This window comes from Lathyrus oleraceus, chromosome 5 (assembly GCF_024323335.1).
Source record: "Lathyrus oleraceus cultivar Zhongwan6 chromosome 5, CAAS_Psat_ZW6_1.0, whole genome shotgun sequence".
In the NCBI taxonomy this organism is placed as follows: domain Eukaryota; kingdom Viridiplantae; phylum Streptophyta; class Magnoliopsida; order Fabales; family Fabaceae; genus Lathyrus; species Lathyrus oleraceus.
The window spans coordinates 536,324,642-536,352,362 of record NC_066583.1 but is presented as its reverse complement, the minus strand read 5'-3'; the positions used below and the strand labels follow the sequence as shown (position 1 = coordinate 536,352,362).

Genomic DNA, 27,721 nt, shown 5'->3' with positions numbered 1-27,721 from the left:
CTCTGCTGGGGACTATCATTTGCCTAGTGGGTTTTGCCTACTTTTCATACTTGTTGTATTGTATGGTATATTGCTTTGTGACATATTTTTGTGCAATTTGGGATTACTGTATTGTATGTAATGATTGAATTGTTTGAATATTAATTCCTTGTATGCTTGGTGATCTTCGTGAGATGAGTTCTATACCCGAACTCGAGTGCACTTAGAATAGGAGAATGGCATATTCTTGTTGACTTGTGTGGAGTTATTCCTTAGCAAGTTGACTTGCAAGCCCATTCACTTGGTGGAGGTTATGTTGGGATCAATAATGTCACACGAGTAGTCGTGGTTAGGCATTACTCTTTCCAATATATGCCTTAGAAGCCAAGGACCTTAGTTTACCATGCCCATCTTAGCCTATTTTTAGGACGTAGTGCGAAGATCGTTCAAGTGTAAGATTTGATACGATTATTACGCGATACTACACTAATAAGAGTCTCTCTTGAGAATATTTTTGGAATACGAGTAGTCGTTTATCCGATAATATCCGAAAGATGGGATGATGACTATGGGAACCTCTTGTAGAACATGATTGTCAGGTTTAACCACAGTACACTCCCTTTGGGTGGTTCTTAACCAAGACTCCATGCTCGCGACTCGCAACAAACCCTTGATTCGTGGTTGATCCATTCTTGTGTATCCTTAATATCAATGGAACTTGGGTGTTGATAAGGTGTAAACCATAATCCACCAAAATGGATGATTGATATTAAGGATGACTTGATCCATCCCATGACCTTTGTGTGGTGTGATTTGCTTGATCCTTGAGTGTGATTGCTGCATCCATGCATTCATGCATTCATACACATCCATATCATCAACAATGAGAAAACTTTCAAGGAACTTAAGAGGTCTATTTGCAAATTTTTAGACATGGATAAGCAAAGAAGGAATACAAAGAAGTACAGTTTCAGACAACCCGACTTGAAAGAGTTAAGGAGTTTGACATCCTATGTATTAGATCCCTTGGAATTCAAGGCTCGCCATGGGAAGCTTCTGTCTATTCTGGCTACTCAAGTGGATGAAGGTCTAATGAGTGTGTTGGTGCAGTTCTATGATCCCTTGTACCGTTGCTTCACTTTTCCGGATTTCCATCTTTTGCCCACGCTTGAGGAGTATGCCTATCTTGTGGGCTTACCTATCCTAGACCAGTTGCCGTTCAGTGGCTTGGAGAGAGTTCCTTCTTCTCAAGAGATTGCTGATCTGTTGCGTATAGATGAATCTATTATTGGTGCTCATATGACTACCAAAGGTGGAATTCAAGGTCTCCCGTCTGATTTCCTCATTGATCAAGCTACTATGTTTGGGAAGGCCATGAGTGAGGACGCCTTTGAGGCCATATTTGTACTTCTCATCTATGGGCTAGTGTTATTCCCCAACATCGACAAGTTTGTGGATGTGAACGCCATTAGGATTTTCTCTACTCTTAATCCCGTTCCTACTCTGTTGGGTGACACTTATTTCTCTTTGCATATGAGGAATGCAAAGGGCGGTGGTACCATTGTGTGTTGTTTGCCTCTGTTGTACAAGTGGTTTATTTCACACTTGCCTCAGACGTTCGCCTTCAAGGAGAACAAAGGATGTCTACGGTGGTCCACGAGACTTATGTCTCTCACTAATAATGATATCTTTTAGTAGAACCGTGTATATGATGGTGTGCAGATTATCGACTCTTATGGCGAATTCTCCAATGTACCTCTTCTTGGTACATGCGGTGGAATTAACTACAACCCTATTTTGGCACGTCGTCAGCTTGGGTTTCCCCTAAAGGATAAACCCAATAACATTCTGTTAGAGGGTGTGTTCTTTCAGGAGGGTAAAGATCCCCAAGGCTTGAAGGGCAGGATGGTTCGCGCTTGGCGCAAGATCCATAAGAAAGGAAGGAAGGAGCTAGATCCGAAGAACTGTATCGCTTTGGAACCCTATACCTCTTGGGTTAGGAGGAGAGATTATGAGTACCTCATGCCTTATGAGTATCCAAGACCCACACCTTTGGTTGTGGTTGGGCCTTCAACCCTCCCTAGCCAAGGAGTAGAGGAGTTGAGAAACGAAGACTGTTCGCGTGCTTGGATCCATGAATGAGAGGAGTTGCTTCAGCAGATCAGAGAGAAGGATGCTTTGATAGAGTTCCTTAACCACCAGGTTATTGATGATCCTGATGACGCATTGACTTCTCTACTTCCTCAGTCTTCCAAGTTTTGGAAGAGGAAGTATGATCGACTCGCCAAAGAGAAGGAAGATATGGAGGCAGCCTATGAGAGGGAGGTGAAGAGGCTTCGTGCAACTTATCTTCCGGTCTCGAGGGCTTTGGACGATTGCTTCTAGGGATCCATAGGATGTTCATTTTCCTTCTCTCTTGTATTATACTTGGTTACCAAGACTGTACTTCTTTGGCGTAAAAACATTTCCAAATATTAATTGACGTGATATTTCCGTATGTGATAAACGTTTAATATTTCCAAAATTTGCAAATAAGACTCTAAAGTTCCTCTGGTATAAAAATTAAATCATAAGCATTGCCTGCATCATGTTTATCTATTCCTAGGGGTTTATATCTTCTTAATTCTAGTCGGGGTTTTCTTACACTGTTTATCTAATGTGAGACTGGAATCAAGGGGTAGAATACCCTTTGAAATTGATAAACATGTCATTGCATTTGCATATTCATTAGCATGTCTTGCATAACAGGTACCGCCGCATTATTCTCATCTTGTTTGGTATTCCATTATTAGGATAGCTGACTCAGGCATTCACCGATACGGTACCCGAAGGAATCAACAGAGAGCAATGGAAGGTTTACAAGCAGAGCTCGCTGAGATGAGGATTCGTATGAATTAGTTCATGGAAGTGGTCCAAGGAGTGGCTCAGGGACAACAGGAGATTAGATTGTTGGTACAGGGGAATCCCCTTACTACTCAACCGGAGGTTGTGGCTGATCCTCCCGCTGGAGAGGCTAATGGACCCAATGGGCCGGGGCCTATCCCGATCCCACATGTCAACCTTGGTCAACAACCCATCCATGATGAACAGGAGGATCAATTCCCCCTGCTTCAGGAGGACTTTGGCATGGGCCACGGTATGGACCCTATGTTTCGGAGACTGGAAGAGAGGTTGAAAGCTGCGGAAGGGCAGAATGCTCTTGGTGTGGATGTTGCTGACTTGGGGCTGGTCCCAGGCGTGAGAGTTCTGCCAAAATTCAAAGTCCCCGTGTTTGATAAGTACAATGGCAACTCTTTCCCGAAGACTCACGTGCAAGCTTACTTCCGCAAGATGGTTACGTATTCTGATGATGAGAAGTTGCTCATGTATTTCTTCCAGGACAGCCTAGCTGAGGCGTCCTTGGAATGGTATATGAGGTTGGACAAAGCCCATATTTGCTGCTGGAGAGACTTGGCTGAGGCCTTTGTGAAGAAATATCAGTACAACGCGGATATGGCACCTGACAGGACTCAGCTACAGAATCTGTATCTCAAGAGCAACGAGTGCTTCAAAGAGTATGCTCAATGCTGGAAAGAGTTGGCTTCCCGTGTTCAGCCTCCGATGTTGGAAAAAGAGATGGCCAACATGTTTATGAACACACTGCTTGGATCTTATTTGGAGCGTCTGGTGGGTTGCAACGCCTCAAATTTTGCTGATGTGGTCTCTACCGGTGAGAGGGTGGAGAACTACTTGAAGACATGTAAGATCCAAAATGGGGTTGGATCATCTTCGGGGTCAAAGAAGCCGTTCTTAGGAGGACAGAAGAGGAGAGAAGGGGATGCAAATGCCATATCTTCTTATCAGAACAGGGGTAACCGGAGGAATAACTTTCAGAATTACCATCAACAACCTTATGTTGCAGCAATGACCATTCCGGCTGCAGCACCAGTGCAACAACAACAACCTCAACGTCAACAAAATCAATACCAACAACAACAGGGTAACATACCTGCTTATCAACAGAGACAGAGGATAATGGATAGGCGTTTCGACACTCTTCTGTTGTCATATGCCCAGTTGCTTCCCAACCTTCAACATTTGCAACTTGTGCAGTTACGCACTTTGGCTCCTCCCGTTGGCAGGCTTCCAGTGGGTTATGACGCCAATGCTAGGTGTAATTTCCACTCTGGACCTTATTGATTCAAAAGCCATTAACTTTGCGACGGCTCCTAATGTTGTCAACAATCCTATGCCGCAGCATGGTAGAGCAAATGTTAACATGGTTGAAGGGGAATTCAAAGCAGTTAAGGATGTGTTGAAGTTGAAGACTCCGCTGTTAGAAATCAAAGAATACTTGCTAAAGGCAGATGTTTTCCCCGGCTGTGGGAGCGGTTGTTTGGGTTGTGTTGCACAGAGTGAGGGTTGTGTGAAGCTACAGCAGGGTATCCAGGCCTTGCTTGACGATGGTATCCTCCAAGCTGAAGACTTATTTGCCCAAAGATCTGTTAAAGGGGTTGTTGAAGGGGTTGTTGAGAATGCAGATGTTGATCCTCTCTTTCTTGAAGATGCTGAAGAATTTACAAATGTTGTTCCTACTGATTTTGTAATTCCCAATGATGTAATTAATTTTTCTGATGCTGTTGCTGATATTCCAAACATGGTGTTTGATTCTGATGTACTTGCTGAACTTGATTCCGATGTTTCGGATGTTTGTACTTTAATAAATAAGATTTCTGAGTATGACTGTGACGTTGCCACTATCACAATTTTCTACCCGACCGCTCAGATCAGTGCGTCAGTAGCACAACCGGTACCACCAGTGCGACCGTATAAATCCACTATGACCATCACGACCCCTGGTCCTTTACCTTTCACCAGCAAAAGGGCCATTCCTTGGCATTACGGGGGGAGTGTGTACACGCATGGTCATGGAGTGGAGCAGCCACTGAAAGTAGAAGAGGTGTAGGATCAGAAGTCTGAACCTGGAATTGAGATAAAAGATCCCGCAGTGGACAATGTTGGTGGAATCGGGCGATTCACCAGAAGTGGTAGACTATTCTCACCACCGGTTACCCAACCTGATAGTGCGGATGTCGCGGCGAAGGCCAAAGGCAAGTAAGTTGTGAATGAGGGTACCTCTGTACCACAGGCTGGCTCTGAGCCTGCTTTTGCGAAAGATGTGGACGAGCTCTTGAGAATCATAAGGAAAAGCGACTACAAGGTAGTCGATCAGTTTATTCAGACGCCGCCCAAGATATCCGTTCTCTCACTCCTGCTGTGTTCGGAGGCACACAGGGAGGCACTCCTGAAGGTCCTTAATGCTGCATATGTGCCCCAGGAGATCTCAGTGAACCAACTAGAAAGGATCGTTGCAAATGTTCATGCAAGCAACGGGTTGGGTTTTACTGATTCTGACTTGACGCCAGTTGGACGCAATCATAACAAGGCTTTGCACATTCCAATGGAGTGCAAAGACACTGTGCTATCTCATGTTCTGGTGGATACAGGTTCCTCTCTCAATGTGCTACCCAAGAGAGCCATGTCAAGGTTAGATGTAGAAGGTTTGATCTTGAAGCCTTCTGATCTTGTTGTGAAAGCCTTTGATGGTTCTAAGAGGTCGGTGTTCGGAGAGGTAGAATTGCCAATTCAGATTGGATCACAAACCTTCAACACCGTCTTCTATGTGATGGATATCAGTCCTTCGTATAGCTGCTTGCTGGGTCGTCCTTGGATCCACAAAGCTGGGGCAGTCTCCTCGACCTTGCATCAGAAGATCAAGTTCCCGGTCAACGGAAGAATTATCATTGTCTGTGGTGGGGAGGATATTCTGGTCAGTAACTTGTCTATATTCAAGTATGTAGAGGTAGAAGGTGAGATTCATGAGACCCTGTGTCAGGCCTTTGAGGCAGTTCAAGTCAAGGATTCAGCTCCAGTGGAAGAGGTTGAAGCAGGTGCATCTTTGTCGTCCTTCAAGCAGGCACATGCCTTGGTAAATTCAGGTGTTGCTCCCGGTTGGGGACGTCTGGTGGATTTACCTGTAAAGGAAGACAAGTTTGGGATTGGGTATCAGCCGTCATTGACTTCTACAACTTCAACGCCTCAGACTCGTCAGGGGCCGATTACTTTCTCCAGTGCTGGTATCATTCAGTACGGCCAGGTCTCTGCAATCAACAAAGAAGATGGGGATAGTGATTGTGACATTGACAACTGGGTGCATCCAAGGGTCTCGGGTGAAGTTCTTCGCAACTGGTCTTCTGAAGAGATTATCTAAGTCACTCTTCTTAAAGAGTAATTTTCTTTGTTTATTCATGCATATCCAAGTCTTACGTTCCGCCCAGGGCGTGATGACTCATTGTAGGGCTCATCTATGTGGTTACCTGCATTTTTAATCATAAATAAAGGACGTCTTTTTGCATTCAAATATTTTGTTCACTGTCTTTCTATTTTTGCAGTTTTCAAAAATCAAAAAAAAATTATACATTTGGCAATGTTTTGTTTAGTTTCCACTTCTTGTTCACACTCATAAGCACATACCATCACTCATGCAGATGCACGTCACCGGATCCTATTGATAACAATTCTGCTATGGCTCGCTTCGACTTTGAAAATCCAATCTTTCAAGCTGAAGAAGAGGGTGATGAAGACTGTGAACTCCCTGAAGAACTTGCCAAGTTATTAAAACCGGAGAAAAGGGTCATTCAACCGCATCAAGAGTCTATTGAAGTGATTAATCTCGGCACCGAGGACGTCAAGAGAGAGATCAAGATAGGGGTTTCTTTAGAAGATAATGTGAAGAAGGGGCTGATTGAATTGATGTAAGAGTATGTTAACATCTTCGCTTGGTCTTATCAGGGCATGCCAGGCCTTGACACATACATTGTGGTACACCGTTTGCCTCTCAAAGAGGATTGTCCTCCGGTCAAGCAGAAGCTCAGAAGAACAAGACCAGAGATGGTTGTCAAGATAAAGGAAGAAGTGAAAAAACAGTTGGATGCGGGGTTTCTAGCGGTTACAAATTATCCGCCATGGGTAGCAAATATCGTTCCATTACCTAAGAAGGACGGAAAGGTACGGATGTGTGTTGACTACCGGGGTCTGAACAGAGCTAGTCCTAAAGATGATTTCCCATTACCTCACATCGATGTTTTGGTGGATAACATGGCTCAGTTCTCGGTATTCTCCTTCATGGATGGCTTTTCTGGCTATAACCAAATTAAGATGGCACCAGAAGACATGGAGAAGACAACTTTCATAACCCCATGGGGCACCTTCTGCTACAAGGTGATGCCGTTTGGTCTGAAAAATGCTGGGGCTACATATCAACGAGCTATGGTAACTCTTTTCCATGATATGATTCATCATGAAATCGAGGTTTATGTTGATGATATGATTGCCAAATCTTAGACGGAAGAAGAACAACTGGTGAATTTGCAGAAACTGTTTGAGCGTTTGAGGAAATTCAAGTTGAGGCTTAATCCGAACAAGTGTACTTTCGGGGTGAGATCTAGAAAACTGCTGGGTTTTATTGTTAGTGAAAAAGGGATTGAGGTGGATCCGGCCAAAGTGAAAGCGATATAAGAAATGCTTGAGCCAAGAACAGAAAAACAAGTCCGTGGTTTCTTAGGAATGTTGAACTACATTGCAAGGTTCATCTCTCACCTAACAGCCACCTGTGAGCCAATATTCAAATTGTTGAGAAAAGATCAGGCTATCAGGTGGAATGATGATTGCCAAAGGGCTTACGAAAAAATAAAAGAGTATTTGCAGAATCCTCCTATCCTTATGCCTCCAGTCCCAGGGAGACCGCTGATTATGTATTTGAGAGTACTTGATAATTCCATGGGTTGTGTTCTCGGTCAACACGACGAGACAGGTAGGAAAGAGCATGCCATCTACTACCTGAGTAAAAAATTCACAGATAAGCGATTGAGATACTCAATGCTTGAAAAGACATATTGTGCACTTGCATGGGCTGCTAAGAGATTGAGACAATACATGCTGACTCACACGACCTTACTGATCTCCAAAATGGATCCAGTCAAGTATATATTTGAGAAGCCAGCTCTCACCGGAAGGGTAGCTCATTGGCAAATGGTACTGACAGAGTATGATATCCAGTATACATCCCAGAAAGCCATCAAAGGGAGTATTCTGTCAGACTATCTTGCTCAGCAGCCGATTGATGATTATGAGCCGATGAAGTTTGATTTTCCGGATGAAGACATCATGTTCCTCAAGATGAAAGACTGTGAAGAGCCAGTTGTTGAGGAGGGACCTGATCCAGATGAAAAGTGGACTTTAATGTTTGATGGGGCCGTCAATGCCAAAGGAAGTGGAATTGGTGTTGTCATTACCACTCCGAAAGGTGCCCACATGCCTTTCACCGCTCGTCTGACTTTTGAGTTCACCAATAATGAAGCTGAGTATGAAGCTTGTATCTTGGGTATCGAGCAAGCCATTGATTTGAGAATCAAGACTCTGGACATCTTCGGAGATTCATCTCTAGTGAACAATCAAGTGAATGGTGATTGGAATACTCTCCAGCCTAATCTGGTCCCCTACAGAGACTACACGAGAAGACTGTTGACTTTCTTCACAACAGTAAGGCTGTATCATATACCTCGTGATGAGAACCAGATGGCAGATGCTCTTGCTACTCTTTCCTCCATGATCAAGGTGATTCAGTGGAACTATGCTCCTAGGATCGATGTTATGCGCCCTTATAGGGCCGCGTATGTGTTTGCTGCTGAACTGGTAGTTGATGACAAGCCCTGGTACCACGACATCAAGTGCTTTCTGAAGAATCAAGAGTACCTTGCAGGGGCATCCAACAATGATAGAAAGACTTTGAGAAGATTGGCAGGCAGTTTCTTCTTGAACAAAGATGATGTGTTGTATAAGAGGAACTTCGATATGGTTTTGCTCAGATGCGTGGATAGACACGAAGCAGACATGTTAATGCAGGAAGTTCATGAAGGCTCCTTCGGTACTCATGTCGGCGGGCATGCAATGGCTAAGAAATTGTTGAGAGCGGGTTATTACTGGATGACCATGGAATCTGATTGTTTCAAATATGCTCGGAAGTGTCATAAATGCCAGATTTATGCTGATAAGGTGCATGTGCCGCCAAATCCTCTGAATGTGATGTCTTCGCCGTGGCCGTTTTCTATGTGGGGCATTGATATGATTGGAAAGATTGAGCCGACTTCCTCCAATGGGCATCGCTTCATCCTTGTTGCCATCAACTATTTCACCAAGTGGGTCGAAGTGGTGTCATTTGCGAAGGTCACCAGACATGTGGTTTCCCGATTCATCAAGAAAGAAATCATTTGTCGTTATGGGATTCCTGAAAGAATCATTACTGATAATGGTTCTAACCTCAATAACAAAATAATGAAGGAGTTGTGCAAGAACTTCAACATTCAACATCACAACTCTTCCCCTTATCGTCCTAAGATGAACGGTGTTGTTGAGGCAGCAAATAAGAACATAAAGAAGATTATGCAGAAGATGGTCGTTACGTACAGAGATTGGCATGTGATGCTACCCTTCGCCTTGCATGGGTACCGTACTTTAGTACATACATCGACTGGGGCAACCCCTTATTCCCTTGTGTATGGTATGGAAGCAGTCCTACCTGTTGAAGTGGAGATTCCTTCTCTAAGAGTCATGTTGGATGTCAAGTTAGACGAAGCTGAATGGATTCAGACAAGGTTCAATGAGTTGAGTCTTATCAAAGAGAAGCGAATGGCAGCCATTTGTCATGGGCAATTGTATCAGAGTCGGATGAAGAGAGCCTTTGATCAGAAAGTGCATCCTCGATGCTTCCAAGTCGGAGATTTGGTGTTGAAAAGGATCCTTCCTCCTCAGACAGATCACAGGGGCAAGTGGACTCCTAACTATGATGGACCGTATATTGTCACCAAGGTTTTTGATGGTGGAGCCTTAATGCTTGCAACTATGGATGGTAAAAACTTCACTTCCTCTGTGAACTCAGACGCAGTTAAAAAATACTTCGCATAAAATAGACCCGCTGGACGATAAAAAGAATAGTCCAGGCAAAAAAATGGGCATCCCGGCGAACCAAGAAAATGAAAAAGGTTCGGGAAAAAGTTAGGGATTAAAAAATGAAAAGATTGTACACCCGGTAAGTTGAAAACCTGAAAGGGCAACTTAGGCAAAAATGGGTATCCCGGTGGATTGAAAACCCGAAAGGGCGATCCAGGCAAAAGTTAGGGATTAAGCGAATGGTTGCGTTCTAAGTAGTTCTAAATATCATCTCGTGTCGATAACCGGAAACTTCCGAAGGATAGGAAACAATCCAATCACCTTTTTCGGAAAGCTGATCATCTGGAGGATCTTAAAGACGAGCGAATCATAGCAGAATTGGAACCCGATAGAAATCCATTTCATATTGCCATTAGATTAATTTCTGTTTTTATCTGTTGTGCAATTACCTCTTTTCACGGATTGCTTCCTGATGTAAATTCCTATTCAGAGGCCACTCAATCAATAAAATCATGTTATTTAGTACATCTCTGTGTTCATTTTCACCTTACTGTTTTGTTTGCAAAAATGACGACCGAATTTTTGATAAACATTGCATCATGAAACATAAGAGCTTTACAGGTACGTGCTTAATAAACATTGAAAATTGTTGTAAATTTTAAGTGCTTTGGATCGTCTATTCAGAACAGGTACACTCGGGGAATTTCCTTAAGGTCCCCATCAAATGATCGCGGATGTTTTTCCTCAACAGTTGGAATTTGGTATCTTATCCCTGCAGAGCTGGTCCGAGCGTTGGATTCTTCAATCCCCGGCAGGCTCTCACTGTTGTACTTCTCCAAGAATTTGTTTCAGATTATACATTCACCATTAGAGTCGACAGTGTCTGACTGTATATCCCCAGCGGAGTTGATAGTGCCAGACTGTATCTTCCCAGCAGAAGCGGCTGCTCCTCAGAGTTCGATGCCAGATCGATGATCTCGACGCTAGACCCATGGTCTCTTTCCTTGAAGCAGAATCTCGGTACCGTACCGGTGTTTGCTTCCCCTACTGAGTCTTCTCTCTCGCAGATTATGGTTGCCATAACCACTATCGCTTTCCTCAGCAGCAAGTTTTCAGTGCCATTCTCTCCCTAGTCAGAGCCTCGGTATTTTGTTATTTGCCAGAACACCGTGTGGCGGGTCATTTTCCCACAGAGTTCTTTGTGCTGTGCATCTCCAACAGCCTTGCCAGGGTCCAGAAGATGGTGATCATTTCCCCAGCAGAATTCCTTGCCTCAGCTTAGCATTCTCTCTAATCAAGCATTTCGCATCCCTGCATGTATAATCATATTGCATTGCATCCTCCCAAATTGCGTAGCTATTCCATTTTCATGGAGCATTACGCCATTGAAAAATTCAAACATATGCATGTAAAGCATAAGGCATTCTCGGTATCCCAAGTGATAAGCCAGAAGTTGTTTCTAGTACTCAGACTGAAGATTGTTCATGACTTATCTTTATTATTCCCAGCAGGGGTCGTTGGCCCACGCGCCGCCTCAATTATCATTTTCCCTATTTCTGCCGATGCTGACAGCCATGAAAGTTTCCGGTATTCAGACCGAAGTGGCATTCAGGCCAGTTTTCCGATGTTCAGATCGAAGAAGTTTTCGACGTTCAGGTTGACGCAACTTGTGGCATTCAGGCCAGTTTCCGGTATTCAGGCCGAGGTGGCATTCAGGCCAGTTTTCCTATAATCAGATCGAAGAAGTTTCCAACGTTCAGGTCGACATAACTTGTGGCATTCAGGACAGTAGTTTCCGGTATTCAGACCGAGGTGGCATTCAGGCCAGTTTTCCGATGTTCAGATTGAAGAAGTTTCCGACGTTCAGGTTGACACAACTTGTGGCATTCAGGCCAGTTTCCGGTATTCAGGCCGAGGTGGCATTCAGGCCAGTTTTCCTATGTTCAGATCAAAGAAGTTTCCGACGTTCAGGTCGACATAACTTATGGCATTCAGGCCAGTAGTTTCCGGTATTCAGACCGAGGTGGCATTCAGGCCAGTTTTCCGATGTTCAGATCGAAGAAGTTTCCGACGTTCAGGTCGATGCAACTTGTGGCATTCAGGCCAAGTTTCCGGTATTCAGACCGAAGTGGCATTCAGGCCAGTTTTCCGATGTTCAGATCGAAGAAGTTTCCGACCTTCAGGTCGATGCAACTTGTGGCATTCAGGCCAGTTTTTCGGTATTCAGACCGAAGTGGCATTCAGGCCAGTTTTCCGATGTTCAGATCGAAGAAGTTTCTGACCTTCAGGCCAAGTTTCCGGTATTCAGACCGAAGTGGCATTCATGCCAGTTTTCCGATGTTCAGATCGAAGAAGTTTCCGACCTTCAGGCCAAGTTTCCGGTATTCAGACCGAAGTGGCACTCAGGCCAGTTTTCCGGTGTTCAGACCGATGTTTGATAATCTAATATCTTCTGATGTTCAGATCGAAGAAGTTTCCGACATTCAGGTCGATGCAGACGGATTCTTTTTCAAGACCACCTCTTGGCCGATTCTGACAGGCATTGTTACTTCATTTTTTCACTTCAGTGTAAATTTTCGGGCTTTTATCGTATTCAATCACTTGATACCTCGAAAGTGCGAAAGCCGTTGCTATCTTCCTTTCGGGTTTCCAATTGATTGAATAAGGGCAGCTGTAATACCCCAAAATTTACCCTTCATTTTTCCTGGAAGCATGGGATTATGCTTTACACTTCATTAGCATCATATTAGGTCATACTCATTGCATACTGCATTAGTGACATGGAGATCAGATTTTGATCGATCACTCCTTAACAGAAGGAGCCCACACAAAGCAAGATTGAGAATTGGACTTCATTTTCTAAGTATACAAGTCTCAAGGGTCTCAGGGGGGTCTAAGTATCTTATTATGGTCCTCAGTTCATCAGTGAAGGATTCAAAGCTATCAGAGTGTTCATCTGGATTTAATCAGAAATTAGGGTTTCATGGCTATCTGCAATAGGCAATGTTTGGTTGGAAGTAGATAAGCTCATCCATGTCATGATTAGAGGGGCATCTTGGCCTAGGAAGATTCACAATTATCTCAGAAAGATCCATTGGCAATCAGTGCAATCAGTTCTTGATCATTTTGCCCTAAAACTAGGGTTTGGTATAAAATCAGTTTATTTCTGATTCTTTGGGTGAAACTCTTTTCCGTGGCCCTCCATATGTCCACAAGGGTCTACATACAAAAAATCAGCTCTTTATTTGGGAAAAGTCAACTGTGGGGCCAGAAAAGTCAACTCCTGATATTTTGAGAGTGGAATCTCAAAATCCATGCCTAGGGGATCCTACATGTGAAATTTGATCAAGGTTGGATCATGTATTCATCATTTAATCAGGAATTGGAAAAGTTACTTAATTTGGAAATGGTTGACTTTCCATTTAGGGCAAGTTTTCATGATCGTTGCACTCATTTTAAGCCCATTTTACATCAAGATAAAAGCTCCATTTGAAAATTTCTCCAACACGAAAGTTGTTCCTCTTGTTCCAAGCTATCTAGAGATATAACGTTTGCTCCATTTGGATTAGAATTGAGAAAGTTATGCTTAGTCAAAGTGAGACATTTTTTTAGGACACTTAGAAAAATTTCTAAGTCCAAAATCTTCAAAATTTATCAAGACTTCTTGGCCAGTTTTCTTGCACTTCAAGGCATTATTTGAAAATACATTCTTCACAAAAATTGTACCTTGCCATGTCCTCTTTCACATCCTTTTGGAATCATCTCATTTGGATCCATGGTTTGAGAGATACATTCATTTAAAATGGGCACCATGACTTGATTTTCTAGGCAGATTTTGGGCTTGGCTGGCCCAATCAAATTTTCTAAGGATGCTGCACAAACCAGTCACGTTTTTTACCTCTTTTTCTATGCATTGGACATCCACTCACTTAAGTTTGGCCCAAAATAACAACATTTTACACCTCACTTCACACTTTTATTCTTATGTATAAATCACTTATTAAAAAGCCCATGAGAACACCTAATCCACCCTATTTAAGAAGCTGAAACCCTAACCCTAAAGGAGCATTGGAATTTCGTGGCAAGGAGGCAAAGCTTCATCACATATCAGATTCCATTCCACTTCTATTTTCCATTAGGTAATCATCTCTTCTATGACCATGTTTTGATATATCTACGCTTGCTTACCATGTTCATCACCATTAATCCTTCCATTTTCATATTTATTTTTCTTATTTAAAATATTTTCTTCGTCCATAAAATTACCCAAAAATATTTTTCACTTTTCATAACGTTTTATTTAATTTTATATAATTTTTATTTTCGTATTTTTTAAATATTAATATTTTATTTTAATTATTTATTCTAACTGGTCCATTTTAACATACTTTTTTTATTGATTTTATTTTTATGACTTAAAATTATTGTTAGCATTTGATTTTTGGGATGAAGGTTGACCACTGTCTCATGGTCAACCTGACCTTTTCTCAGAATTTTATTTCACATTTTCAATTTATTTTGGATTTATTTTTGACCTAGTTTGGTTGGTGGACTTTTAATTTGACTTCTGTTTTATTTTAATTAATTCACGTACCAATTTTCATTATTTTTAAAATCTTTTTGGGAGATTATGATGTCCTGACCCCAACTTATTTAGTTTAATGTTTCATAATTTTCTTGATTAATTTACTATTTATTATTGATTTATTTCTAACCTAGTCTCATTAATTGACTTTTGGTTTGACCTCTGTTTTATTTTAATTAATTTATGTACCAATTTTCGATATTTTAAAAATCCTTTTGGGGGATGATGATGTCCTGAGCCCACCTCATTTAGTTTAATTTTTCATAATTTTCTTGATTAATTTTCTATTTATTTGTTATTTTTTAAGTTGACTTGAATTTTCAGTTGACTTCTTTATGATCGATGTTTGACTTAGGGATTGCTTATGGAAATTGAAGAGATCTTTTGATCCTCCCTTGTTCATCTCATATGCCATGTATTAGAGGCCTTTTACCTTGATTTTATTTGGTCCTTACCTCATTTCCTGATTAAATTATTCAGTGGACTCTTCGTGTGTATATTTTCATCTATTTGATTCATCTGTTATCTTTTATAATTGTTTCTCTCATTCGTGCTTTCTATTGCTTGATTATTTAACATGTTCATACTCCCATGCATTGTTTAAATGCTCCATTATTTGATTCTTTGGTTTGATTATATATTATTTATTTATCCGATCTGATTGATAATTGTTGCCTACTTGTATGATGTATGAGGCATATATTCTTGTTGTTTGTTTGCCATGAACAATCCCCATTCATAACAAATGTACCCCTCTCCCATAAAGTGTATAATATTTATTTCTTTATTTCTTTAGTCACCTGTTAATACAAGAATTAAAACGAACATCCGATAACCATTTCAAAATAAGATCAAAAGCTCGATCCATCATCGAGTAATCATTTTCAAAACTTAACAGAACCAGCACGCCATCCTCTTGTAAGTCGATTGCCTCAGGCATCGCCATCTACCTGTAAGTCGATTGCCTCCGGCATCGCCATCTACGCTTATCCGTAACTCCTCTCCGCGCTCCATCCGTTGACTCTTGTTCCGTTTAGGTAGCACCCATTAGGTAGAACCCTTTGTATGATAACATAGGTAGAATTCCCTTATTCTTTGTATGCTAACATTAGGTAGATGTTCCCCTTTGTAAATCCTAACACATAGGTCCATATTGTATGACAACTCTAGAGCAGAGCTTCCCCACTTTTAGACCTTCCGTGCGTCTCTGATCTTGTGGCATGTCAGTCCGTTCTATTGCAAAGAGGTAACTACCTAAGACTCGATTCAGCGAGCTGCGACACCTACTACTAGGACGTTGAACACACTGCCCACCCTCCTTTGACACAGTTGGTGTCCTCTTTTGTAAGTCCATGTTTAGATGGCAATCCTTAACCCCTAGTTAGCCGAACTACGGTTTGCTCTGATTCTCATTCCAGATGAGATACGTAGGCATAAGACGCGACTTCTTACCGAGCACACTTCTCTTTAACCCATAGGTAGCCGAGCGACGAAGACTTTGATTCTCATACTCAGATAAGATACATAGGCAGTGGATGCGACATCCTTGCGAGTCATTTTCTTTTAACCGTCCTTTTAGTAAATAATACTTTAGATATACCTACACCCTTTAGACTAGAATAACACTTGTGAAAAGGGCTCCATAGGAGTACCTAGGATGTTTTGGGTGCTTAAAACCTTCCCATTGCATAACCAACCCCCTTACTCAGATCTCTGACATTTTTACTAGTTTTTTATTCGATAAAACTTTTAGGTTTTTGTTCGCTTTCTAACCATTCCTTTGGATAAATAGAAGTGCGGTGGCGACTCAACTTGTATGGTTTACCTTGGATTTAGTCAATATCTCTAATGGTAACGAATACCCCGCTACAAAGGGCGTAAAGATATTTGTCTTTCACGTAGCCAGGGATTTTGAGTTTCTAAAGTTGGTCGGTTACTTTCGCTTTTAGTTCGACCGCAGCCTCCCAGATGGTCCCACAAAGATTATCTGATCGATACACAACTTGGAAATAATTCTGAAAAGCACGAATTTGTTTGACATGAAGAGCCCTACATTTGGTCGACTTCGCCTGCAAACAAACAAAAGCCTCAGTTAATTCAAATAGTTTGGCATCAGGAGCGCCAACATAAAGGGTAAAATATGACTGCCACCAATCATGGAATTCTTTGGTACAGTAGTAGGCTGGTCAAAAAGGAAGAGAAGGAAGACGTGGTCGGTTTTTCCAAATGTTTTCAAGTTCCTCTTCGACCTCGCTCCAAGGTTGATCGCAGAGGATATTGGCAAGTAAATCTTGAGAGGAGAACAGAGACTTGGGAATGAATTGGCAAAGGCCAAATTGCCTGGCCACAAGGTTAGGCTGATATGCCACTAGGCCAGGATTGTTGTTGGCCGTCTCAGCCGACAAGAAGCGAGGGACCAGAAAACGCCTCCAAATGAGGAAGGCTTCATCCCTATGTTCCTCGTCAGCCGGAGGGAAAGGTCTGGTGAGCCACTCAGGACCCTCAGTTCGACGGTTAAAAGGGGCCATAGAAGGTAGGAAATCGACACGAGTCAACATGATGTTGAATATGAGTCGAAACAATTGAAGGTCTGGGAAATTCTTGTCGATAGGCGTCAGGGGGATCAACCGTTTCCAGATAAGATGTCGTTCCTTTGGGGGATACGCAACCCTTCTCATTCCATAAGGAGCTACATCTTTGGAGAAAGTGGCATTGAGCCACAATTGCAGAAACCAGAAAGGGCCATGGACCAACACGTTTTTCTTTTTGGAGTTCTCAGGGTCGAAGAGCCTAACCTGGAAGACGACCTCAGATAGAGACTCGTAGAGAGAAGCTAATATCAGTTGGCCCAAGGCAACGTCACGCTCTTGGTGCAATTGGGTTTCCAGGAGAGCAAAGTGCTTGGCTACCTGCATAGATCTCGAGCAGAAAACAAAGCGGGACAACCAAAGGGTCAAGAAAGCCACATGCTCCTCGTCGGTCACAGGGCCGGCAGAGGTGGCATGATGATCAATAAAGTTGTTGTATGTTGGTTTGCGAGAGTCACCAACGTCGAACCTCAAGGAATTTGGCATTACAGCTTCGCAGTCGAAGACTTCGCCAGTCGGTCTCAAGTCAGTGATGGCAGCAATGTCCAGAAGTGTCAGCGTGATCATGCCACACTTAGTATGGAAGGAGTTGGTCGAACTCTCCCAGAACTGAAGGGCGGCTAATAACATGCCACAGGACTGGGGAGGGCCACAACGGGCAATCTGTAAAAGGGTATAAATGCCTGTCCTTTTCCAGTGGTCGATTTTTTCTGATTCCAATCGGTCCATCCAAGCGCAAAACTTAGGACAATTTCTGGGAGGAGCAGTCCTGAAGTTCCTGTCGACGTATCGAAGGAAGAAGGGTTGTTGAGCGGAAATCACAGGTTCAGAAATGTGACTGGCGGGGAAAAGGGAAGAGTCATTTTTGGTAACCTCTGGGTGTCGGTTTTCTGGGAGAGGACCTAAGAACGCTAAGGGTTCATTAGCCAGAGAAAGAGGAATCAATACCTGAGAACGCCAAATCTTCTCCTTTTCTTCTGCCAATGGAGGCTCATGAACATACTCCCTGTCATCAATGTTGATGGGACATGTGAGTTTAGCAGCAGAAGGTTTGTTAGAGCTTGCCATGGAGAGAACAGAAGATTTTTTTCGTTGTGGAGTAGAAGAGTTTTCACAAAAAGCAGAAGATAAGTGAATGCTGAAGCAAGAGGGCGAAAAAAGAGAAGAAGAAAAAAGAATGAAGATTTTATAGAGCTTAAAACCACAGAGAAGAGTGAGCGGTTGGACTTCCATTTTCGACACGTATGCCCATGTTCCCACGCCTACAGACACGTGGTCGAGAGAGGGAAAGCGAAAACACAAACACGTTTCAGTCATAAAGACGCGAAATGACATAGACGTGATTTTGTGCGTCTCGAGGAGAAAAGGAAACGTCCGCCATGATTACATGACGTCATCAACGTGGGGTAAATAGAGGTCCCACTAAGTAGAAGTGGAAACAATAAAGGGTAAATTAACGTTTCAGAGATGCCATCATCTCACCAACTTCGACATTCGACAATGGCATCTCTGGGGGGCATTTTGTTACCACGAAAAATCTCTAAGGCATGCTAAAAGCGTAATTAATGAAGGAGTCATATGAATGTGGGGGTTATACCCCATCAAAGGATGAAGAGATGTTGAAGGCAAGCAAGAGTAAAAAAAATACAAATCGAAAGATGAAGCCGACAGGGGAAGCTGGCCTTGTCGACAGGCCATTTCTGTCGACCAACGTAAAGTTTGGGACTTAAAAGAATTACAACCAAGTGAGCAGAAGACATCGTCTCCCTAACATCTGGGTGGGAGAAATTTAAAATTTAAAATGACCAGCAGTTATAAAAAGAATAAGAGCGCCAGGATGTGGGGCAGTTAGCAAGACATGGATGCAGCGGTTGTGCAGATCGTGTGACATAACATTTGCTAGTTTCTAGGAGTTTTAGCTTATGAGCAGTTTCCTCTAGTTTAGTATAAATAGAATGTCCCACAAGGGGCTCAAGGTGTTCACTTTGTACTAAAAATCACTTGTAAGAAAACTTCTCATTCCCAGCGCGAGGAAGCAAGAGTTTTTTTAGAGTGCTATGTACGTGAATCACCATATTTATTTCAATGCAACTTCCTTACTTTTCAATTGTTCCCGTTGAACATTTTATCTTAATTTCATTTACTTTTGAGTTATCATTTTACGTTGTCGTTTACATCGTCGACACTGATTCTATTACGATAATAAAGTTTACCAAAAGCGTGTTCGCTGTATACCTCTTTTGAATGTTATAGCGCTGTCGGTCACGAGTCACCTATAGACGATAACATTATCTAAACCGTTCGTGTGGAAAAAACCCTACGCTTGTTCGACACTTTGTCAGGACCCGTTCCTCACAAAGTCATTTTGTTGAGTTGGACAAGCCTCACTTGCACTAGCACATGTCCTAGGATCAACTGGTCGATCCTGCAAGTAAACCCTTTGTTTTAAATCCTAGGGAGGACCAGCGGTTGTTTACCAATTTCCACAGTAAACAACATCATATCATTGCTCATTTGCATTTGCCTCAAGGATCATAGCATCTTGACTCCTTAACCCTTGGGTTTGGACTTGTGTGAGTGGTTTGAGACCACCAAGCATGCTTTTATTGTCTATTATTGCTTTTATTATTTTGTTTACTAACCAAAAGCACAAAAATATGTCACTAACTTTGTTTGTTTTGTAGCTTGAGCAATCATGTGATCCAAGGCTCCTAGGAGGCCCCCTATACTCATTGAAATTGCCAGATGAAGTGAAAGCAAGCATGACAATGGTTAACAAAGCTCTCAATCATCATATATTCCTCCCAAATATCTCAATTTTTCATTTTGATCAATATAAACCAAAGGGCTTAAGGATTGTTTCCCAAGGAAACCCTAACTCAATTGTGCATTGACCGTGCCTTGCTCATGAAGCAACCTCAACCCATGATCAAATACAATCAAGGGAAGTTCTTTAATTCATCATTTTATGCATATATGAGCTCATGTGAGTGTCCTTAATCATCAATTCATTAAGATTTGAAGTTTGGACTTGAGAAGTTGATCAGTCAATTCATCTGACTATTTTGAAATCCACTGAGACCTAACTTTTGATGTTTTTGTCAAATGAAGATGACCCCAAGATAAAAAATGTTCTTAAGAACCATATGAACAACTTTAATGTTCATAAAATATCCATTTGAAACTTGGAAGGTCATCATTAATTTCAAAACATTATAGGTCATTTTGACTGAAACCCTAATTTTGGGTCAACTTCCCAAGGACCTAACTCACTCATTTTTCATGATTTTTAGGTGGGATAAAATTAATTGGAAATTTTAAGATGTCTACTTCAATTGTTATATTGGACAAAATTTCATAATCCTAAAATAAGTACATGTGATAATACAAAACATTATAGGTCACTTTGGACCAAAGTCATTGAAATGTGAAAAAGTCCAACTTCAAGTGCCCATAACTTTCTCATAAAAAATCCAAGTGATGCAAAATTTAAGTCCAAATTGATTGTCTTGAAAATATATACAACTCTGATGTTGAAGGTTTTGTCATTTGAGGCTTGCATCATTGAAACAGAAGGACTTGAAGTTGGTCCATTTTAGCTAAATTTCCATATACATGTTTTGTGCATTGAACTTCAAGGCCTATTTTCAATAATTTACCAACTCCAAATGGATTTTTGTTCAATATAACATTTGTTCCTCATGTCAAGACCTTTGCAACCATTACCCACATGCCTATGTTTCAATTTGGTAAATGGTATTTTCGTAGAGGTGACGATTTGTGTTCATTTATGCATAACATGTTGAATTTCTATGCACAAGCTTGTACCATGAAATCTGCACGTCCAAAACACCTCAATTGCACTTCAGCTTGCATTTGCCATTGCATTTGGGCCTCCCATGCGCCTGTACAAGCTCATGCATGGAGGACCCAACTCCACATGCACATGAGTATTTCATTGTTTGCATCATGCTTGGCTATAAATAGAAGCTCCATTCCTTTTTCAAAATCCAACCTCAAGATGCCTGAATTGCTGCAGAAGTAAAATCCCAACCTCAATTAAAAGGAATTTTGTTTTTCTCTTTCAATTTTGAAGTTCAATTTTCAACTTCATTGGTTGATCATTGAGCTTCAATTCCTAGACCTTGCTTCCTTGCCATCTCAAGAACAAGCTGCATCAAAGAATTGGAGTAGATCAAGTGTTTGAAAACTGCTCCTCAAAGGTTTTCCCTCAAACTGTTTTAATTCGAAACTCCTTGGACATTGATCATTTTTTGTGTTTGTTGGTACCTCTGAAGTCATCATGTGAGAGGCAATTGATTTGTGCATTTAATTTCATGAATTGAGCAAGTTCAGTATGAACACCATAAGTTTCTATCTCAGATTTCTCCTTCTTTGAGAGTCTAGAGTGGAAACCAATGGCACAGGGGTGATGTACATCACCCTAGCTTTCTAAAGATATATAGATCGTGCATTTTGGTGATGTTTTTAAAACCTGCAAGTTTTGGCCGGAACAGTGAATCTCGCCGGAGAAGATGGTGGTGTACACCACCGTTCCCACGTGGATGAGCTCTGGACCATTGGATGTTGTTTCCAGATTTAATCCCAACCTTTGAATGTTATCTTTCATTTAATCAGCGTGTTTCTCTTTTGACTTTGGTCTACCATGCACGCGCATCTGTCAACCATCTGATGCGCCATGTCAATTAATGAGACCTTGATCAGGCGCTCCTTGTTTTTCCTATTTTGTGATTTTTTTCCTTTTATTTTCTTTAATTCCATTTTATTTTAAAAATTTATAACTTCTTCATTTTTAATCATAAAAACATGGGAGCAATTGCAATATTTCCCTTTTAAATTCTAGTTTCTGAAAATGATTTTTAATATTTTTTATGATTCAATTTAGTATTTTTTGTGAATTTTCTCTTTTTTGGTTATTTTTAATTCATTTAAAATAGTTTCCAATATTCAAAAATGCCAAAAATATTTTCTTAACATCTTTGAATGATGATGAATCTATGAAAAATATTCTCATCAATTTCTTAATTGATTTGAGATTTATTTGAGATTTTAGTTCAATTATGTTATTTTTCTTCATTTTTAATTGTTTAAAATTAGTTTCTGTTTTCAAAAAATGATGAAATTTTTTGTCAAACCTTGTTTGACCATGTTGAACTTATGATGATCCAATTGGACTTTTCCAAGTTAATTTGAGTTGGATTTGAAGTTTGACCTTTATTTGTTTATTTTAATTCAAATATTATTTTAATTCCAAAAAATTACCAAAAATATTTTTATTGTTTCTTGACTTCTAAGTTTCATCTCACTTCTGTTTACCATTGATTGATATTGATTCTGTTCATATTTGATCAATGTGTGTTGGTTATGTCATTTGAATTCCATTTATGTACATTCCATTTCTTCTTCTTCTTCTTCTTTTTTCTTTTTGACCAATGAGTTAAAGATTGGTGGTTAGCCTTGATATATGAGGAGCTTAACCTTCCTTGATTCAAATCAAATTCATCTTGATCAAAGATCAAGTGAATTGCTTTGCATTAAGGATATGTTGCTTCTTGATCAAGCAAAAAACGTAAATCAATACAAGGTCATTCTTCTTTTCTTTTGGCATGGCAAGTTGTAGGAGCTTGACTTACTAGTCATGATCTCTAACTTGTGTTTGTTGCCTATAGTTTTATTGACCGGCCTCAGATAGGTGTGACTACTACATTAGTCCACTTACGATTGCTTAACATAGCGCTAAATTGCCTTATGGCACACTAACACTAACTACTAATCACTAACTTTTAATTCAAGCATTTAATTTTTGAAATTTACTTTAATGCAATTTAATGTCTTTCTCATTTATTCATTTGTCTTTGCCCTTCGCTCACTTGAGCTCATGTTTATGTTAATGCAATTTGCCTTTTGCTCACTTGAGCACATTATTGTGTATATACTATTGCCATGTGCTTTATTTTGTTTGTTGTTTGTATGAACCCAATGTAAATGGAGAAAGGACTTAGATTTAGGACCTTACCTATGCTAATGGAATTTGAAGAGCAACTAGGCCTCATGCATTTAGAATGCTAAACATTGTCAAAGAGCAACTAGGCCTCATGCCTTTAGAATGCTTAATCTTGAAGATGAAATGAAAGGACCCCTAATTCTAAACTCACTCTTGTCCATTCTTTCTATTGCATTGTGGAACTTTTTGATTTGTGTGTTCTTGTGCTAGGGATCCTTAACTTGAGCTACTTATAAGAACCATTGTCATGGACATCCAAGATAAGAGAGATAAAAGCCAATTGGAAGATTCCTAGGAGCTTGATTGATTATTTACTTGATTGCTTGAGTTAATTGCTTATTGCTTGCTAAGTCCAAAGGAAGGAGCAACTTGGATCATCTTTATGATCTCAAGAAGGGAACTCCATGTGGTTTTATTTCTCTTCCTTCATCTTTGCATGTTTAGGACCTAGCCCTTCTCTTCTTCTCTCCACTCTAACCCAAGCCAAACTTTTGTGCAAACATTAACATTGTTTTCAAATTTAGAAACCTAGGCACTATGCCTTTGATTTTTCAAAATCTTTTCATAACACTTATTTTGAATTGAACCTTAAGTCAACTTTGATCTTATTTTGTGAATACTTTTCATTTGTAAATACAACTCACTCAATTGTTTTATGGTTCCAATGACCATTTGTGATTAAAGCTTTTCATAAACATTAGCTATTAGGTTTGAGTTATCCTAGAGGTTGATATAATACTCACCTTTATCCTTAGTGATGGACTATAAGTCTTCCAAGCTTATTATAGGGTTAACCCCTCACTAGCATGTTGAAGCTCTCCTCACATGGTGGATTTGTGGTTTTAGATTGAGTTTTCTCCCTTTGATAACAAAAGACCTTAAGGCTTTTGACCAATAAATTCACCAATCCCTTTTGAGATTTTTACCCCAAACTATGAGGTTTTGATCCTACCTTTTCAAAGATGGTACGTAGGCAATGGGTTTATCCATTCAAACACAAAAATTGTAAATAACTTGTATATTCTTTTCTCATCTCCCCAATCATGTTTGCACAAATAATTTTCACAAATACCAACTTACCTTACAACATTTGTAAAAAGGGCTCCCTTGGAGTACTAAGGATGTTTTGGGTGCTTAAAACCTTCCCATTGCATAACTAACCCCCTTACCCAGATCTCTGACATTTTTATTAGTTTTTGATTTGATAAAACTTCTCGGTTTTTGTTCGCTTTCTAACCTTTCCTTTGGATAAATAGAAGTGCGGTGGCGACTCGAATTGTATGATTTACTTTTGATTTAGTCCATAAATCTAAAGGTAACGAATACCCCGCTACAGAGTTGTCCCTGCAATTATGTTGTGTATAGGATCTTTTTTCTTAGGCGACACACCAAACTCTATGATTGAAAGGGGTCAAAAAGAAGGAGCTAAGAAAATGTTGCAAAAGATTCGTGGAATTGATAATGTTGATGAGGAGTTCCAAGATCTAATTGATGCTAGTGAGGAAGCCAAAAAGGTGGAAAATCCATGGAAGAATATTACACAATTGAGATACAGACCTCAACTAACGTTTTGCTCTCTCATTCCATTCTTCCAACAACTCACGGGTATCAATGTTATCATGTTTTATGCCCCCTTCCTTTTTAAAACTCTAGGCTTTGGAAACGATGCTTCCCTCATGTCCTCAGTAATTACTGGAGGTGTCAACGTTGTTGCTACTTTTGTTTCCATCTTCACTGTGGACAAGTTTGGAAGAAAGATTTTGTTTCTTGAAGGTGGTGTCCAAATGTTTATTTGTCAGGTGACAACTGCAACTTAACTAATCATTAATTATTTATTTTACAATTCAAATTAATCCATTTTACAAGCATATCTAATATAAATGTGATCATTATTGATTGTAGATTGTTGTTGGAAGTATGATTGCTATCAAGTTTGGAGTTAGCGGTGAAGGATCATTTACACATATTGAAGTCAATCTTCTTTTGTTCTTTATATGTGCGTATGTTGCGGCATATGCATGGTCATGGGGTCCATTGGGATAGTTAGTTCCTAGTGAAATATGCTCTCTTGAGGTTCGCTCTGCAAGTCAAGCTACCAATGTTGCTGTGAACATGTTATTTACCTTTGCCATTGCTCAAGTTTTTCTTACAATGCTTTGTCACTTGAAGTTTGGACTTTTCTTTTTCTTTGCTGGCTTTGTGCTTATAATGACAATATTCATTGTCATGTTTTTTCCTGAGACAAATAATGTCCCAATTGAAGAAATGAATAAAGTGTGGAAATCTTATTGGTTTTGGATAAAATTTGTTTCTGATGTTGTCGTTGATCATGACCATAAGGCAGTTGTTTGATATCAGAAAATGCTCAGGTCTTAGACCAATATATGTATAGTATAATAATCTTCAAAAAAAAATATTTGTATATATTTAGGAATTGTATTTAATATATTTTTGTTTTAATATATTAAGATGACAACTCTTTTTTAACCGAGAGAAAATCACTTATCTGTAGTAGTGAATTATATAAAAAAGTTCTAAGAAGAAAGAGAGTGAGAGAGAAGCGATATATTTCTCATTTATTGTGTTTTTAAAAGTGAACACAAGTCCTCCTTATATGGGAAAATATTTGGCTAAATAGAATATGACTTTGGGCCAGAGCCACTCCGTAATCAAATAACTAGATGCGCTAATTAGTTATGACATAGTCTTTTAAGAAAGAAAATGCCTGATTTAGAGTATAATCAATCAAGAGGTTTTCTAATCGATTATAGAATAGATATGCTCCAAAATAGTTAGATATTTGTTCTAATCGATTAAAGAGTAAACTGTTGATTCTTAATTAAGTAAGCTTTTTAATTAATTATTGTTTTCTAATAGGTTTTATTTATTCTTTTGACATCATCAAAATCACAGTTATATGTACATCACATATAACCACACACAACACCCTTGCTAAAGCAATGAGAATTAATAATGCCCAATAATTTTGCATGTCTTCTTTGTTTAGAAAACATCAGCATATGAGGTGTTATGCAGTGTCACATGCCATCTTTATCCTAAATTATGTCTCTAATTCTGTTCTAATTGAAAATATCATTCTCTTTGTAGAATATTTTATTTTATGATTGAGTTTCAATTATTCATCCACCTAGTGATATAATATAATATAACATAACACCACCAAATTGCACTATATCATAATAACACCCATTTAAAACTCGCTGTCGTCACCTATCCTTTCTACTAAGAAAAAGAATTCACTATCTTATCTATAGATTATGTGTGAAATGCTTTTGATGGTTCAACAAAATCAAAGTGTTAAGTACTCCTTATCTTATAGGGTTGTTTGTTTTGATTTTTTTAAAAAAGTAATTTTTATATTGTTACATATTTTAGTGTAAAAAAATTTTATAAAGAAATTTTTCATAAACTTTTCAAATGAAAATTTGATTTGAATGATTATTATTAAAATGTTATTTTAGGTGTTTAATCATTTTATCGAAAAAAAATTGGATATCAAAATTTATAAAAATTACTTATTTTGAAACTATTTCAAATATTTTTTATTAAAATTATTTTTTAGATACAACTTTATGAAAAATTTGTGATTTTGATTATGTTTTGACTTCAATAATATATGTTTATGTTATAGAATGTCAAAATTAATCTTTTAATTTATAAAATATAAATTTTAAAAAAAAACCTATAATATTTTAAAAACTATTTTTTAGAATCTATTTTCAAAAATACATTTTTTATTTTTATTTTTTTCAAAGTTAAAACAATGGTCACACCATAATCTCTTATCATACATTTTCACATTTATCACCTTCACATCACCTTCACATCATGTTTTTTTCTTCTTCTACCGCACACTGCATTCATCTAAAACCCTTTAAAGAAGCAAGTCAGTATAATTTTTTGCAAATGGCTATGAAATCTAATGACACTTCGATTAGCCTTTGCATCAACTATATGTAAATAACTTGGTATGACAAATGGCTCTATTAAAAAGTGTAAAGCATAATTAGTTGCAAAATGGTATAATCAGATTAAAGATCATGATTTTTTAATACCTTCTCACGTGTTGCAAGTTTCACTAGAATTACAACACTACTTTGTCTTGATTCTATATTCACAACTAGCCTTTGCATCAACTATATGTAAATAATTTCTTTTTACATATAGTTGATGTACTAAGCTGGATAGAGTTTGTAAACTTCTTAAAAATCTATATGATTTTAAACAAGCAAGTAGGAAATTATATAATAAAAAGAAATTGATATCTCTATTGTGACGCAAACATATAAGCAATCGACTTCTGATTATTAATCTTTTCCGTTAAAAAATGGATATGATTTTATTTATCATCACTGTATATTGATGATGTGATCTTGACGTATATTTCACTTTATAAATTTAAAAGGATTAAACTTAAACACATTCTTGATTGTAATTTCAAGATAAAGGACTTAAAAATTCTCAAATATTTCCTAGGTCTAGAAGTGCTTCATTTCAAAATTGGGATCACTGTTTCAGAAAGAAAGGATATATTGT

The 27,721-nt window shown here is 39.3% G+C and overlaps 1 pseudogene; it reads left to right on the top strand.

The window, feature by feature from the left end:
* LOC127081917 (sugar transport protein 10-like) overlaps positions 1-25,516 on the top strand; it is a 93,742-nt pseudogene extending 68,226 nt beyond the window's left edge.
* The last annotated feature ends 2,205 nt before the right edge of the window (positions 25,517-27,721 follow it).